The sequence below is a fragment of the Crinia signifera genome, unplaced genomic scaffold, assembly GCF_055691185.1.
Source record: "Crinia signifera unplaced genomic scaffold, ASM5569118v1 HAP2_SCAFFOLD_79, whole genome shotgun sequence".
In the NCBI taxonomy this organism is placed as follows: Eukaryota; Metazoa; Chordata; class Amphibia; order Anura; family Myobatrachidae; genus Crinia; species Crinia signifera.
In genome coordinates, this window is record NW_028142697.1 from 57,771 (window position 1) to 74,645 (window position 16,875).

Consider the following 16,875-nt stretch of genomic DNA (forward strand, 5'->3'; position numbering starts at 1 on the left):
AGGGCTTGCTGGGGTTGCTTTTCCCATTCTGGGTAACAAGGATATAATACCTCCTGGGCAACGAGCATGAAACCTTCTTGGCAACTAAGCATAAAACCTTTGGCATTGAGTAAGAAACCCCTGGCAATGAGCATGTAGGTAAGAGGCTCTTATGTGCCATCATATGTAGTCGCTGTTAAGGTGTGCGATGGGTATTACAGTGTGGGTCATCGTGTGTGATGGGCATTACAGTGTGGGTCATCGTGTGTGATGGGCATTACAGTGTGGATCATCGTGTGTGATGGGCATTACAGTGTGGGTCATCGTGTGTGATGGGCATTACAGTGTGGGTCATCGTGTGTGATGGGCATTACAGTGTGGGTCATTGTGTGTGATGGGCATTACAGTGTGGGTCATCGTGTGTGATGGGCATTACAGTGTGGACCGTCATCATGTGCGATGGGCATTACAGTGTGGGCCACTATCATGTGCGATGGGCATTACAGTGTGGGTCATCATGTGCGATGGGCATTACAGTGGGGGCCATCATGTGTGATAGGCATTACAGTGGGGGCCATCATGTGCGATGGGCATTACAGTGTGGGCCACTATCATGTGCGATGGGCATTACAGTGTGGGTCATCATGTGCGATGGGCATTACAGTGGGGGCCATCATGTGCGATGGGCATTACAGTGTGGGCCATCATGTGTGATGGGCATTACGGTGGGGGCCACCATGTGTGATGGGCATTACAGTGTGGGCTATCATGTGCGATAGGCATTACAGTGGGGGCCATCATGTGTGATGGGCATTACAGTGTGGGCCATCATGTGCGATAGGCATTACAGTGGGGGCCATCATGTGTGATGGGCATTACAGTGTGGGCCATCATGTGTGATGGGCATTACGGTGGGGGCCACCATGTGTGATGGGCATTGCAGTGGGGGCCATCATGTGTGATGGACATTACAGTGTGGGCCATCATGTGTGATGGGCATTACAGTGTGGGCCATCATGTGTGATGGGCATTACAGTGTGGGCCATCATGTGTGATGGGCATTACAGTGTGGGCCATCATGTGTGATGGGCATTACAGTGTGGGCCATCATGTGTGATGGGCATTACGGTGGGGGCCACCATGTGTGATGGACATTACAGTGTGGGCCATCATGTGTGATGGGCATTACGGTGGGGGCCACCATGTGTGATGGACATTACAGTGTGGGCCACCATGTGTGATGGACATTACAGTGTGGGCCATCATGTGTGATGGGCATTACGGTGGGGGCCACCATTGTGTGTGATGGGGCCAAACAAACATATCAAATAAAAGAGATGCTCCGAACAATGGGCGTTTCCGCCAGACTCACATCCCCCAACGTGGCTCAGTGCCATCTTCCCGGCCTTGGGTTCTCCAGAGAATTGCATCCCACAGAATTCGGTGCGACTGCGGCTCTGCGCCATTATATTGGATGGAAGCCTGCGCTTTGCATGCTCCGCTGCGCACTCTGCTGTAATTGTTTTTTTTTTTTCTACTGGACTCCTGTGCATACTGTGACTACTGGCCATACTCCACTGTGTATACATTACTGTGACTGCTGGCCATACCCCACTGTGTATACATTACTGTGACTGCTGCTCGTAACCCCATTGTGTATACATTACTGTGACTGCTGGCTTTAACCCCACTGTGTATGCGATACTGTAACTGCTGGCCATACCCCTCTGTGTATACGTTACTGTGACTGCTGGCTTTAACCCTCTGTGTATATGTTACTGTGACTGCTGCCCATACCCCACCTGCCACCTGTCGACCCAACGGTGTCGACCTAATGACTGTCGACCTAAGTGGTGTCGACAATACGACCATATCCCGTAAAGTGGCTGCTGGCAATACCCCACTAGTGTTCACACTCTGATTTTTTTAGGGCAGGGCGCTGACCATCAAGCAGAGCACTTTTTTCAATCGAAAGAGCACATTTTATACTAGAAATTTACATCAGAAACAGCAAAAATTATAAGAATGATGCCCATTACACATTGTCATACTCTGTTATGGCCATTACATATTCTGTTGCAATGAAAACACATTATACCACACACCGTAATACCCATTACACATTATACCGCACACACCATAATGCCCATTACACATTATACCACACACCATAATGCCCATTACACATTATACCACACACCGTAATACCCATTACACATTATACCACACACCGTAATACCCATTACACATTAAAACACACACCATAATGCCCATTACACATTATGCCACACACCCTACTACCCATTACACATTGTCATACTGATCTATGTCCATTACATATTCTGTAATAATGACAACTACACGTTATATCACACAACAAAATACCCATTACACATTATACCACACACCATAATGCCCATTACACATTATACCCTACACCGTAATACCCATTACACATTGTCATGCTGCGCTATGTCCATTCCATTTTCTGTCATAATGACAACTACACATTATGGCATACACTGTAATACCTCTTATACATTATACCACACACCCTAATACCCATTACACATTGTCATACTGAGCTATGTCCATTACATATTATGACCTAATGACATCACACATTATGGCACACACTGTAATGACTCTTACACATTACACCACACACCATGCCTCTTACACATTATGGCATATACTGTAATGCCTCTTATACATTATACCACACAATGTAATAACCATTACACATTATACCATGCACCACAATGGCCATTACACATTATACCACACACCGTAATACCCATTACACATGATGGCACACACCGAAAGTTCTCAGCGGCACGTCAACGCGGTGGGGGGCAGCGCAAGGGCGCAGAGTGCCACACACAAAAAACGCAGGGAGCATTTTGAGGTTTTAAAAACGGGCAGGGTGCAGCACCCTGTAAAAGAAGCTTAGAAGGAACACTAGTGATATTATGCTGGGTACACATCGGGTAGCTGGAAATGGGGAACGTGCATCATTATTATAGAACAATGTTTATTCATAATCTTTCTGTGGCTGATATACCAGACATAGCCAAGCGATGTTCATAAAACATTCAGTGATATGACTCTTTCCTTTATGGTGAAATGCCATTGGTAATCAAGATGTATATCCAATACAGATCAATCCCTGTATTTAATGTGTCCATTATGTGCTTGGTTGCATTACAGAGGAACATATTAGGCCCATGAGTACGTTACCTCAGGGCAGAAATTTCCAATTTTTCTTTTGTTAGGATGTTGAGCCACCACATTAATCAGCCTTAATAATATAGTTATATACTCATGTGTTTGTGTATGTCTCCTGGATAGGGAGCTGAACAGTATGGGCATCTGGTACCAAATGGGAAGGGTTCCAAGAGCCCCAGAATTTCCGCAGCCCTCAACACCTTCCTGCCCATCTGCTGTGGTGACGTCGGCATCTGCTCCAAACCTCCAGAGGTAGGTACTTGTGTAGACGTTTTGTTTGAGCCAAGTGTTACTATTCGGCCCAAATGTCAACTGCAATAAAGATACGTTACTGTCCTCCTTATACTACACACTTGCCGGTCCTTTCTCACAGAACCACGGGCTGCTAAGAGGCCCAGATATCACTGGGAAGGGACAGCGAGTGCGGGACTGTAATATTACCAGGTCTTTATTACTCTACAGAGAATGCTTCATTCATTAGGACAGGCATGTCCAAACTATGGCCCTCCAGCTGTTGTGAAACTACACATCCCAGCATGCCTTGCAATAGTTTAACATTCCCTAAAAGCAAAACTGAGGCAAGGCATGATGGGACTTGTAGTTTCACAACAGCTGGAGGGCCATAGTTTGGACATGCTTGCATTAGGACCTTCTCCCTGTTCACTTCCCTATCGTCGACCTAATGCTTGTGTTGACCCTATGACCCATACCCGTCTTATGCTGGGCATACACTATGCAATGTCTGTCAGACCAGCAGATATACGCTATGAGATAGTAGTGTATGGCCACATGATCCGGGTTCCTTCCCTGTAGAGGGAACATTTCCCCATGCCTCCCCTGTGACAGAACAGGTGAAAGGATGGGCGCGCAGTTTGGAATGTTGGAAAATGTCTCTTGCCCGACAGGCCGATCATCGCTTATTGGTTGCAGCTTCCCACTATGCACTCATTGGCCGGATCCACTGATAATCAGCCAGTCAGGACAATGATTGCATAATGTATCTATATGTATTACAGGAACTTTTCTTGTATGAAGTAAAGGGACGCTGTTTGTAACCATATGTTCTTGTAATCACATTACACTCTTGTTACAGTACATGTTTGTTACAGCCTTGACCCATGTTGGATGAAGTGTGTAAACTCTTACAATCACGGGACACACTGTCTGTATTATGGATGTTTCTGAGTAGTGCCTGGGTGCACCATGCGATGCCCGGAACTGCTCCGTACTGTGGATGCGTCTGCCGGCTTCTTCCTTCATAGTGGCTTTCAGATGGAAACTGATTCAGACGTATCTTCTGTACCCAGCATGAAGTGGGTCCGAACCCAGATACTAATGATGACTGCAGTGGGCGGGACAGGCTTTCACATGTGGATTGTTAGTGTACACGGGATACTCTCGCATTGCCAAATGGAATTCAGCAATGGCGCGGATGAGTCAGATTTACACCCTCTCCCGGTGACAATATACATATTATTCAGTTATTTAATAGACCAAATTTTCAATTGTTTTTTTTTTCTCATTTACCCACATTCCAATGTCCATGGGGGAAACCTTGTTATCTTTGCAGAACAATCAATAACATATTCTGAATATTCGCTTACTGATTTGTGATGACCCGTCACCGTGGCAGCACCTGACCGTAGCCTGGTGACTTACCTGGGTATCCAGTAAGTGAGGTCAGATTTCTGTAATGTGCTAAATCAGGGAATAAATAGTATGGTGACAGCAGGTACAGTCCGATATATAGGACCTAATCTGTCCATGAGTCGGTCCGCTCAGTATAGCTGTAAGTACAGTACATGCTGAACAGCTTTATGTGACTGCTACAGTAAGTACAGTACATGCTGAACAGCTTTATGTGACTGCTACAGTAAGTACAGCACATGCTGAACAGCTTTATGTGACTGCTACAGTAAGTACAGTACATGCTGAGCAGCTTTATGTGACTGCTACAGTAAGTACAGTACATGCTGAACAGCTTTATGTGACTGCTACAGTAAGTACAGCACATGCTGAGCAGCTTTATGTGACTGCTACAGTAAGTACAGTACATGCTGAGAAGCTTTATGTGACTGCTACAGTAAGTACAGTACATGCTGAGCAGCTTTATGTGACTGCTACAGTAAGTACAACACATGCTGAGCAGCTTTATGTGACTGCTACAGTAAGTACAGCACATGCTGAGCAGCTTTATGTGACTGCTACAGTAAGTACAACACATGCTGAGCAGCTTTATGTGACTTCTACAGTAAGTACAGTACATGCTGTCAGCTTTATGTGACGGCTACAGTAAGTACGGTACATGCTGAGCAGCTTTATGTGACTGCTACAGTAAGTACAGCACATGCTGAGCAGCTTTATGTGACAGCTACAGTAAGTACGGTACATGCTGAGAAGCTTTATGTGACGGCTACAGTAAGTACGGTACATGCTGAGAAGCTTTATTTATCTGCTACAGTAAGTACGGTACATGCTGAGAAGCTTTATGTGACTGCTACAGTAAGTACAGTACATGCTGAGCAGATTTATGTGACTGCTACAGTAAGCACAGCATATGCTGAGCAGATTTATGTGATTGCTACAGTAAGTACAGCACATGCTGAGCAGCTTTATGTGACTGCTACAGTAAGTACAGTACATGCTGAGCAGCTTTATGTGACTGCTATGAGGCATGGAAGTATAGCTACTAGACTATAACACAAGTCAGTATATAGCTGTATACGCACTGGATGATGTCTGTACCCAGCGGCATCCTCCGAGATGGGACCCGGTGGGGTTTTGGCATCGGCTAGTGCATACACACTTTTGTTAATGCCAGCCGCAACGAGTGACGGTGGGGGTGCAGGCTCCATGTTACATTGCTGACAAGTTGTGTGAGTGCACATCATCAGCATTGTGCGTACACACTAGACCAGGGGTAGCAAACTCCAGTCCTCAATAGCTACCAACAATTCACATTTTTCAGAGCACCTAGCTTGTGCACAGGTGCACGCATTACTCAATGACACATTTTAAAAGATCCATAGGTGGAGCTAATTACTTCATTTGTGATTCTATGAGGAAACCTGGAAAACACGCACTGTTGGTAGCTCTCGAGGACTGGAGTTGGCTACCCCTGCATTAGACTAGATCAGGCATTCCCAATCACGGTCCTCAAGGCACATCAACAGTGCAGGTTTTAGTGATATCCAGGCTTCAGCACAGATGGTTTAATCAGAATCCCTCAGATACTAATTAAGTCACCTGTGCTCAAGCCTGGATATCTACAAAACCTGCACTGTTGGTGTTCCTTGAGGACTGTGATTGGGAATGCCTGGACTAGATTTTAGTTCTGTTATTCCGATCCATCGGTTCCTGCTAAAGTATTTAACATGTCACCTGATGCTACTTATGTCACCTGATGCAATATATGTCACCTGATGCAATATATGTCACCTGATGCTATATATGTCACCTGATGCTATATATGTCACCTGATGCTATATATGTCACCTGATGCTACTTATGTCACCTGATGCTATATATGTCACCTGATGCTTCTTATGTCACCTGATGCTATATATGTCACCTGATGCTATATATGTCACCTGATGCTATATATGTCACCTGATGATAACATATTGGTGAGATTTAATAGGGTGAGAGATTCAAAAAGTGAGAGATTTGGTAAGAAATCTCCAGTTTTTTTTAAAGCGGCAATCATTTACTCTGCAAAACCAGTTTGATTTTGCCGTGTAAATGATTGCCACTTTAAAAAACTGGAGATTTCTTACCAAATCTCTCACTTTTTGAATCTCTCATCCTATTAAATCTCACCCATTGTATTAACTTCCAAAAATGAAGAGGATTTCCCAGATATTAGGGGATTCTAGCAATAAAACATTAGTATGGGCTGGATGGTGTAATATTATTAATGAAACTTCCTGTCGGCAGATGTGAGATTGAGTGTGACCTCACACATTAACCATATTTGCTAGTGGATAAAATCTAACTTATGTAAAATAATGACACGGACAACAGTAATGCCATTAAAATCAGTCAACCTTTTTATTTTGTAACATTTTAAATAACTATGGTGGCAGAGAGAAAGAACGGTCAGTTTACCAGTGACATAAGCCAATTGGCCAGTACACCACAATAGGCCAACTAGACAGTCAGTGGCCCTGACCCCCAGTAGGGTAGGTCACACTAGATCAGTGTATTAGAAAGAGGGGTGCCGGATGACTGCCCGGCAATCGGGATCCTGACGGTAAGTGTACCAACATAGGAATTGCGACTGCCGGTGCTCTGACATGGGGGATCCCAACTGACAGGGTCTATTCTCCCTTGTGGGGTCCATGACCCCCATAGAGGGAGAATAGAACCTGTGGCGAGCCACCGAGCCTGCAAGGGGCTTCTTTGCGCTCACCCCCTTGTCAGAGCACTAACTGGCAGTCGGGATTCCGATGTCGGTATACTGACTGTCATGATCCCGATTGTTGGACAGTCATACCACACCCTGAAAAGAGAGCGCACCTCCATAAAGCAGCGCATTAGCCACTGGACTGACGTTATTTCCCACCACAGAGAGGTTGACCAACCCCAACAGACAAGAAAAAAGAAAAAAAAAAAGTTTGGGCTAGGGTGGGTGGGGAATCCAGGCTAAAAGAGTCAGCCCCTAGCTAGCCTACAATCAAAATGTCCACATCTCCAGAACTATCGAAATAACAACCTGACTAATGCCAAGGGAGTAAGGGGGTGGGATGACTTGGCCTGAGGTGAAAACCTGAAAAACCTGAAAAAACTGCACGGAGAACACGAGCCAATAGTGTCACCGTGTATTCAGGAGAAAACAGGGAAAATCCCTCGGGACCCTCACCGCTAACGGTGACGAGTGGCAAATGCTCCCAAGTCTTTTCTATTCGTGATGTGGTGTAGAAAGTGGGGAAGCAGATCGTTGAAGGAGCCGCCCTGCCGATCAAGCAGGATTACACTATAATAACAAGTGCATGGAGCAGCTGACTGGTCGACACAGGCGGCCCCAACCCCAAACCGCTAGCCCACCCCCACACCACCTGACGAATAGACCTATATACAATGATAGGCATCACACCTCCTGCTGCGTTACTGATCGGAACGGCATCCTGGGCTGCAGTATCCGATCTCCTGTGACAACTTTTGCCAGCTCCGACCCAGTTGGGTCATGCAAGCCGACCATGGAATCTACTCCGATCAGGTCTGAAAATCTCAGTCCTCCGAAGTAGATCCTGGCCCCATCTTTCACAAACAACCTCCATCCCCATGCAATCCCCAAGCAGCATCAGACTATCAATCACTGACTGTCTGATGCCATAGTTCAACCAATGTTGTGGACACATACTGTACATGGGCAGTATGGGTCCAACACATGCGCAGGGTACCAAATATCAGTACTTTACTGAATGTGCCACTACAGCTTTGGATTATGATTCGGGCCCAATATGCTAATTTAGTATTTGAGTTTCTGTGCCATCGGCCGCAGGAGTGTTGGAGAAGTGTAAAAGAGACAAATACCAACCTGACTAATACCAAGTGAGGGGGGGGGGGGGGGGTGAGATGACTTGGCCCGAGGTAAAAACCTGATAAACCTGCACGGAGAACACGAGCCAATAGTGTCACCGTGTATTCAGGCAAAAACAGGACAAAATCCCTCGGGACCCTCACCGCTAACGGTGACGAGTGGCAAAATGCTCTCAAGTCGTGTCAGCCCTAGGCCGCATGAGTGTGGGTGGGGTGTAGTAAAAATAATTACCAACCTGACTAATACCAAGTGAGGGGGGAGGAGGGGGTGAGACGACTTGGCCCGAGGTAAAAACCTGAAATTCCTGATAAACCTGCACGGAGAACACGAGCCAATAGTGTCACCGTGTATTCAGGAGAAAACAGGGAAAATCCCTCGGGACCCTCACCGCTAACGGTGACGAGTGGAAAAATGCTCCCAAGTTGTGTCAGCCCTAGGCAGCAGGAGTGTGGGTGGAGTGTAGTAAAAATAATTACCAACCTGACTAATACCAAGTGAGGGGGGAGGAGGGGGTGAGACAGCTTGGCCCGAGGTAAAAACCTGAAATTCCTGATAAACCTGCACGGAGAACACGAGCCAATAGTGTCACCGTGTATTCAGGAGATAACAGGGAAAATCCCTCGGGACCCTCACCGCTAACGGTGACGAGTGGCAAAATGCTCCCAAGTCGTGTCAGCCCTAGGCTGCAGGAGTGTGGGTGGAGTGTAATAGAGGCAGCTGAAAGCTGCTGGGATGGGATAGAGCGGTTGTGATGATGCGAAAGACAGAAGAGAGTGTAAAGAAAAGAGGAGAGAGAAGAAGACCCAAAATGGGATAACACCTGTGAGGAGAGAGATAGAAGGAATTACCACGATGTACGGTGGAGAAGATCTTCATGTTCTCGGTGTATTCAGGAGATACGACACAGGACCGGCCACCGAGTGGACTGTCTGCGGCACACAGGACAGCTGGGATTTGAGTCCGTCCACACGTAGATGCAGCTCGGATGAAATCTGTGGCCACAGGGCAGAACTGACACCCGCTCTCCATTTTGGAACTCCATAATACAGATCACGCAGGATTGCGGCTCTTCATCCTCAGCAATAGTGCACGATGGAAATGCGCTGATCTCCAAATCCCAGGGTGCGACATTCTCCCTGGTGAGACGTATCTGCAGGTATTCGGGGTTACGACTGTCGCTGTCTACCTCCATGGCCAGGATATGCTGTCCGTTGACCTCTACAATCATGGCTGGTTGGTTAAGCTCACCGATGAACACCATTTCAGACGACAGGAAGTCTTGCGCGTTGAACTCAACAAAGATGGTCGACTCTGGGTTCTGCTCGTGCATCTCCAACATCCTGTCATTGAAATACTCCCTCTCGAGCTCGTCTACGAGGTCTGCGTAGTTCTGATGATGTTCAGCTGGAGGATCAGAGGCTCGATGAAGTTCCCTGGGACCAGGGATAAAAATGGGTGAACGGCTTCGGGCTCTGTTCTCCCTTTGAGATGTTTCGTCACTGGTTTCCTGACGAGATCTTCTTTGGCGCTCGGAGCGCAGCCTCTCCACAAAAACGGTCTGCGTAGAATCGTCTGAAAAGATATACCTTTATATTGTAGCTATAATTACTAGATAATTATTAAATAACTATTATTAATAAATAACATGTTCAAAGCAATTGCTGATCAGCAAATTGAGTTACAGTAATCACATTCTGAATAGAATACTTTATTGTGTCAACAATACACTACAACAATGCACTGTCAACAAAAAATGACACACAAGTACCTGCACAAACATATCCTATTTCATTGTTTATCATTCAGCATATTAACAGCAGTTGGAAAAAAAACTGTTTAGCATGTGCTTTGTACGTACCGGGATACTGCGGAACCGTTTTTTCGATGGCAGAATATCAACAACCTCATAATTATGATTTGTCAGTGATGAGAGGCAGAATATCAGGGTTATATTTCAAGTGAGTTTTTGTAATACCCCTTTCACACCAGCCTAATTTCCCGGGTAGGGCCCGGGAACAACCCGTGACTAGCGCTGGTTTGTTAGGTTCCCGGGCCAAACTCCTGGGAAAATTTGCCAGGATTTCAACCAAGCAGGGTTGTTCACGGGTTCAACCCAAGGTCCTGGCCGTTTTGAATGGGGTAGGGAGTACTAACCCTGGTTACTGGTCCATGGTGCAGATGGTCAGGCTGGGGATCCACACAGGCGGCGGGCGCAGATGACAGGACAGGAGGTGGATGAAGATGATGCAGCTCTCCGGTGCCCTAACTCCCGCCGGAGAGCTGCGTCATCTGCACCTGCTGTCTGACCTGTGTGGATCACCGGCCTGCACCGAGGACCAGCAACCCAGGGTGAGTACTATTCACCGGCCTCCGCCACCATCCCAGCTACCCCTGCCTTCTGACGGCCTCCTCTCTGCCTCCTTCCCACACCAGAAAACGCAGAGACTTTTCTGGTGTGAAAGGGGCTAACCGGGGCATGATCCCTGGGCAGAATTCCTGGGTGGTTCCCTGCATTTTCTGGTGTGAAAGGGGTATTATCGTTTGTTAGAAAGATAACATTACAGAGCAATAATAGCCAGTGCCTACCAGATATAGTATGTGTGGATGGGGTGGCATGGGTATTATTCGTGCCTCTAACTGGAAATCCTTATTTCTAGAGTTATTTTTGTGAGGTTTTTTTTTTTATATTTGTCTATTTGCTATTTTGGCAACTAGATGAATACCTAGTGTCTAAACTAGAACTTGAAATCGCCAATAATCCACTACATCAGTATATGTATACAGAATTTATATGTACATTTTATTAAAGGTAAGCATTCAAATCAATTTAACATTACAAATGTTATTATTATTTTTGTTTAAGAATAAGATGGTGGGGACCTCAAAAATGTGTGTTTCGTTGGGCCTCTAAGAACCAGACCAGAACCCAGTGATTACCATACAGAACCACCATAAGTGTACCATGGAGTCGGCCTGTGTCACATGGGTCAGTGATTAATAATGCACCATGTCCACTTGAACCTGATTTACCAATCCCAACCACTTTGTGGTCAGGATCTGCGATCTGTGATCCCTAAACCCTTATAAGAGGGCTACCCTGACAGTCTATACCAGTGACGGCTAACCTTGACATTCCAGCTGTTGTTGAACTACACATCCCAGCATGCCCTGCATCAGTTTTAGCATAGCCAATTGGTAAAACTGTAGCAGGGCATGCTGGGATGTGTAGTCCAACAAAGCTGGAGTGTCAAGGTTAGCCCTCACTGGGCTATACCGCTCTAGCAAGAGCCGCAGCCTGACTGTTACCTGGAGCGTGCTGCCTTAACGGATTGTAGTGTTTGTGCTCTATTGTGCGATCTGACCACTATATGAATAATATGTGTAACTAGGTAGCAGAGTATTGCCGGTTATATCTTGCTGAAACGTCTGGCAATGATTACTGATACACAGATGACTTAAACAATATGGGTGGTTCAGGAGGCAATGGCACCTTTTTAAGAGCTCAGCTCAAACATGATTGAACTCGGGCATGACCACTAATGGACAAGAGTAAAGGTGCATACACACTGAAAGATTTGAAGCAAGATGTGGACAATCCCGATCTCGATAGGAACAGCCTATTCAAATCGTTCCTTGCACCAGCCGATCATTAGGATTGGTCTATGATATTCCTAGCATGCAGGAAGATCATAGGCCAATTTTTTGTGAAGTGTTTCAAATCGTTTCGTGTGTACGCACGTTGAACGATTTGAAACCATCTGAAACCATGTTGGATCATTTCCAACATCGTTTCCAACATCGTTTCGTGTGTTTGCACCTTTTAGAATAAGCTATTCATATTTGTAAGTGGATACAATACAGTGGTATAATAAATTAGAATCTCTCCCGAAGCAGTGGTCATGCTAAACGAAATAATAAAGTTTTGAAAAATGATATGGCTGCTGTATCAGCCCGTTACTGGGATGTGGTCATTTGGTCTACAGCATGTTCGACATCATTAGGTCGACATGGGTCTAGGTCGACATAGAAAAAGGGGTACTTGTGTATTATAGCGGCTCCCCCGATGTACATCGTACGATGAACGCGTCGCATCGCATGCCATGTATCGGATTTTGACCCCCTATACGATGAAAAATCGTATAAGCACCCTAAAGGGTGCTTTTGAGCACCCTAATGGTGCGTGGCGAGCGGACGCGGATACCTTCACAGGTAAACGCGTCCCTTCGCGGGCTTCACAGGTATCCGCGTGCGCTCGCCACGCTTCGGGCTCGGTGGCTCGCTGCGCTCGCCACACTATTCTATTCTCAACTCCACGCCGACGTGGATAGTGGGGGTATGAAAAGGTCGTAGGACGCGTACCGCCGACCCGCGCGGGCTCGCTGCGCTCGCCACGCTTCGGGTTCACGTTTATAGTGGGGGGGTGGCGTGGGGGTGCATTTCAAATTGTAAGCACCCATTAGGGTGCTTATACAATGTTTAATTGCATCGCATCGTATGGCATTGTATGCCATGTACAATGGCATACAATTTGAAAATTGTATGCCATCGCACACTATTGAAGCAAATCGCGTCGCATCGCATACCATCGTATGCGTTATGGTATGCGATGGGATGGGCGCCGCCAAAATACACAAGTACCGAAAAAGGTTGACATGGTTCTAGGGCGAAAGGTCATTAGTTGGACAGATGCGGTGCACTTTAAACTGTGTCCATGTCGACTGTGTTGATATTCAGGTAAAAAAAAACAGTGAAAAACTCCATGTCGACCTTTTGACTGTCGACCTAGACCTTGTCTAACTAATGACCTGTCGAACTAATGACCTGTCGATCTAGAACCATGTCGACCTTTTCCCATGTTGACCTAATGGTGTCGACCATCATGCTGTAGACCAAATGATCCCAACCCCCCATTACTATAGCCAAACGGATTACAAAAAAGGGTACTTGTTTCCTAGCACGGCGCCACGATTTTCAATCGTATGGCATCTTATGCATTCTATCGCATCGCATGCCGTATAGCCGCATGCAATGCGATTTTAAATTGTATAAGCACCCTAATGGTTGCTTACAATGTTAAATACACCCCCATGCCACACCCACTATCAACGCCAACCCGAAGCGTGGCGAGCGGCGGCGGTACGCGTCCTCCGACCTTTTCATACCCCCACTATCCACGTCGGCGTGGAGTTGATTTTATATAGTGTGGCGAGCGCAGCGAGCCACTGAGCCTGAAGCGTGGCGACGCGTATTACTTTACTTGTATTGCGCTCGCCATGCTTTGGGATGGCATTGATAGTGGGGTTGGCATTGATAGTGGGGGTGCTTTTAACATTGTAAGCACCCATTACGGTGCTTATACAATTAATAATCTTATAGGGGGCCATTTAACATTGAAAGCACCCATTAGGGTGCTTATACAATTTAAAATCGTATCCCATACAATGGGATACGATTTTAAATTGTATAACATCGGGTGCCATCGCGTCGCATCACATACCATTGTAAGGCTTATGGTATACGATGCGATGGGCGCCGTGCTAGGAAACAAGTACCCAAAAAAGTATAACAGTGTCTAACAAATGAAAACATAAAATAAATATTCCAAACTGACAATGGTTCATATAATATCAAGCAGGAAAAACACCTTTATATGCTTTTAAAATAATGCAAATAACATTCTATATACCGTAATTATCGATGCTAAACGTGAGATCCCCAAACCGGTGAAGCCGGTATTTATTACAGATAAATACAGAGGGAATGCCAGATAAAATGTTGAGTGGTGTGATAATGTCCACTGTTATGTCGACCTTGGCTCGTGTCAACCTTCAGTGATGGACCCAATGTATGTTGACCTTAGTGCAATCAGCCCATACCCAGAGTAACATCAGGCATTAGGAAGGAATCAGAGTGAAGGTCAGTGGATATTTCCCCAGGATGCTATTTACATTTTATATACTAATAAAAGTGATATTTAATGATTCAGTAAAAGGATCCTTAGTGCACCTACGAGAAGGCTTGCTAGGTGTTGTAGGTCCCAGCTGAAGCTGTGGGTAGCACCTCCCATAGCAATGAATAAAGACTGAACTGTCGCAAAAACCGAGCTTGTAACATGACAGTTAGGGGCTAAAGGTAAAGGTCCTTTATCTCTACCAGTCGCTAAAGTTTACTGCATCTCCCTGTCAGCTTGAAAATGTCAGGAGCTTTGGAGGCCTATGTACTAACCTTGGGATAAAGGGGGAAATTTACCAATATGAAAAACCTAGTTTTTCGTATTGGTATTTTCCCTACGACTGCATACGACTGTTTAAGTCGTATGCAAAGTCGTGTTCCGGAGGATCAGTTACAAAGCAGTCATATACGACTGCTTTGTAACCCTCCGATGGTGTAATGATTCGTATTAGCGGCCGTATATACGGCTGCTAATACGAATTATTTCTAGCAGTCTGCACGGATCAGTCAGATCCGTGCAGGCTGCATGGTGTAAAAAAAATAGAAAAAAAAAATAAATTAAAAAAAAAAACGGCGTGGGGTCCCCCCCACAGCCGAAACCAGCACCAGGCTGACAGAGCCTGGAGCCGGTAATTAAAAATCAGGGAACCCGACAAATAGGGGTTCCCCGATTTTTAACAACCAGCCCCAGGCTCCTGCTCCGGGGCTGGTTCCCAAAATACGGGGGACAAAATGAGTAGGGGTCCCCCGTATTTCAAGAACCAGCCCCAGGCAAAACCAGCCAGCGGGTAATGCCACAGCCGGGGGGAGACTTTTTATGCAAGTCCCCCCGGCCAAAGCATTAACCCTACCGACCAGTCAGCCTGGCCAGGGGCCCTGGGGGAGTGGGGACCCCCCCAATAAAGGGGTCCCCCCCCTCCAGGACTTACCTGACCAGGCTGAAGCCTGGTGCTGTCCTCGATGCCCCTGGGCGGTGGGCATCGAGCTGATGGTTTTGTGTAAAAAATAGAATAAAAACCATTGTTTTTTACTGTGGCACTACAAGTGCCAGCAAGCCTCCCCAGCAAGCTGGGACTTGGATAACCACAAGTCCCAGCCTGCTGGGCATTAAAGGGCCCGCTGGGTCTTGTAGTGCCACCGTAAAAAAAATAGTTAAATAAAACACACTGACACCCGTTTTAAATAAAAGTTTAATACACACATTACATACATACTGATACTTACCTTTCTTGATCCCGTAGGTAGCCCTGGTCCTGATGTCCGGTGTCGTCCTCCAGGTCCATGTCGGCTGTCTGCGTCGTCCTCCGGGTCCATGTCGACGGTCCGTGTCGTCCTCCAGGTCCATGGCGGTGTCCGGGTCCGAAGAAATCCATGTTGGAGCTGTGGAAGGAAATCCTACTCACCTGGTCCTGCGCTGAAGAAGTCTTCTCTTGATCCGACGTAGTCCAGGTAATCTTCCTGCTGTCGCCGGTCCCCGCTGTCTGCGCTGTCCGTGCATCGCGCTGAGGAGAGATGCTGAAGTTTCATATTCGGCGCCTCTCCTCAGACTGAATTCTATTGGCCGCCTAGCAGGCCAATCAGGAGCCGACTTTCTCGGCTCCTGATTGGCCCGCTAGGCGGCCAATAGAATTCAGTCTGAGGAGAGGCGCCGAATATGAAACTTCAGCATCTCTCCTCAGCGCGATGCACGGACAGCGGAGACAGCGGGGACCGGCGACAGCAGGAAGATTACCTGGACTACGTCGGATCAAGAGAAGACTTCTTCAGCGCAGGAACAGGTGAGTAGGATTTCCTTCCACAGCTCCAACATGGATTTCTTCGGACCCGGACACCGCCATGGACCTGGAGGACGACACGGACCGTCGACATGGACCCGGAGGACGACGCAGACAGCCGACATGGACCTGGAGGACGACACCGGACATCAGGACCAGGGCTACCTACGGGATCAAGAAAGGTAAGTATCAGTATGTATGTAATGTGTGTATTAAACTTTTATTTAAAACGGGTGTCAGTGTGTTTTATTTAACTATTTTTTTTACGGTGGCACTACAAGACCCAGCGGGCCCTTTAATGCCCAGCAGGCTGGGACTTGTGGTTATCCAAGTCCCAGCTTGCTGGGGAGGCTTGCTGGCACTTGTAGTGCCACAGTAAAAAACAATGGTTTTTATTCT

General features: G+C 46.6%; 1 long non-coding RNA gene across 1 annotated transcript in view; it reads left to right on the plus strand.

The window, feature by feature from the left end:
- Positions 1-3,374: 3,374 nt before the first annotated feature.
- The window catches only part of LOC146056317 (uncharacterized), a 31,518-nt gene continuing 18,017 nt past the window's right edge, over positions 3,375-16,875 (plus strand). Inside the window, exon 1 of the long non-coding RNA XR_014469133.1 lies at positions 3,375-3,459. This is a non-coding gene — a long non-coding RNA (uncharacterized LOC146056317). The remainder of the gene's footprint in view (positions 3,460-16,875) is intronic.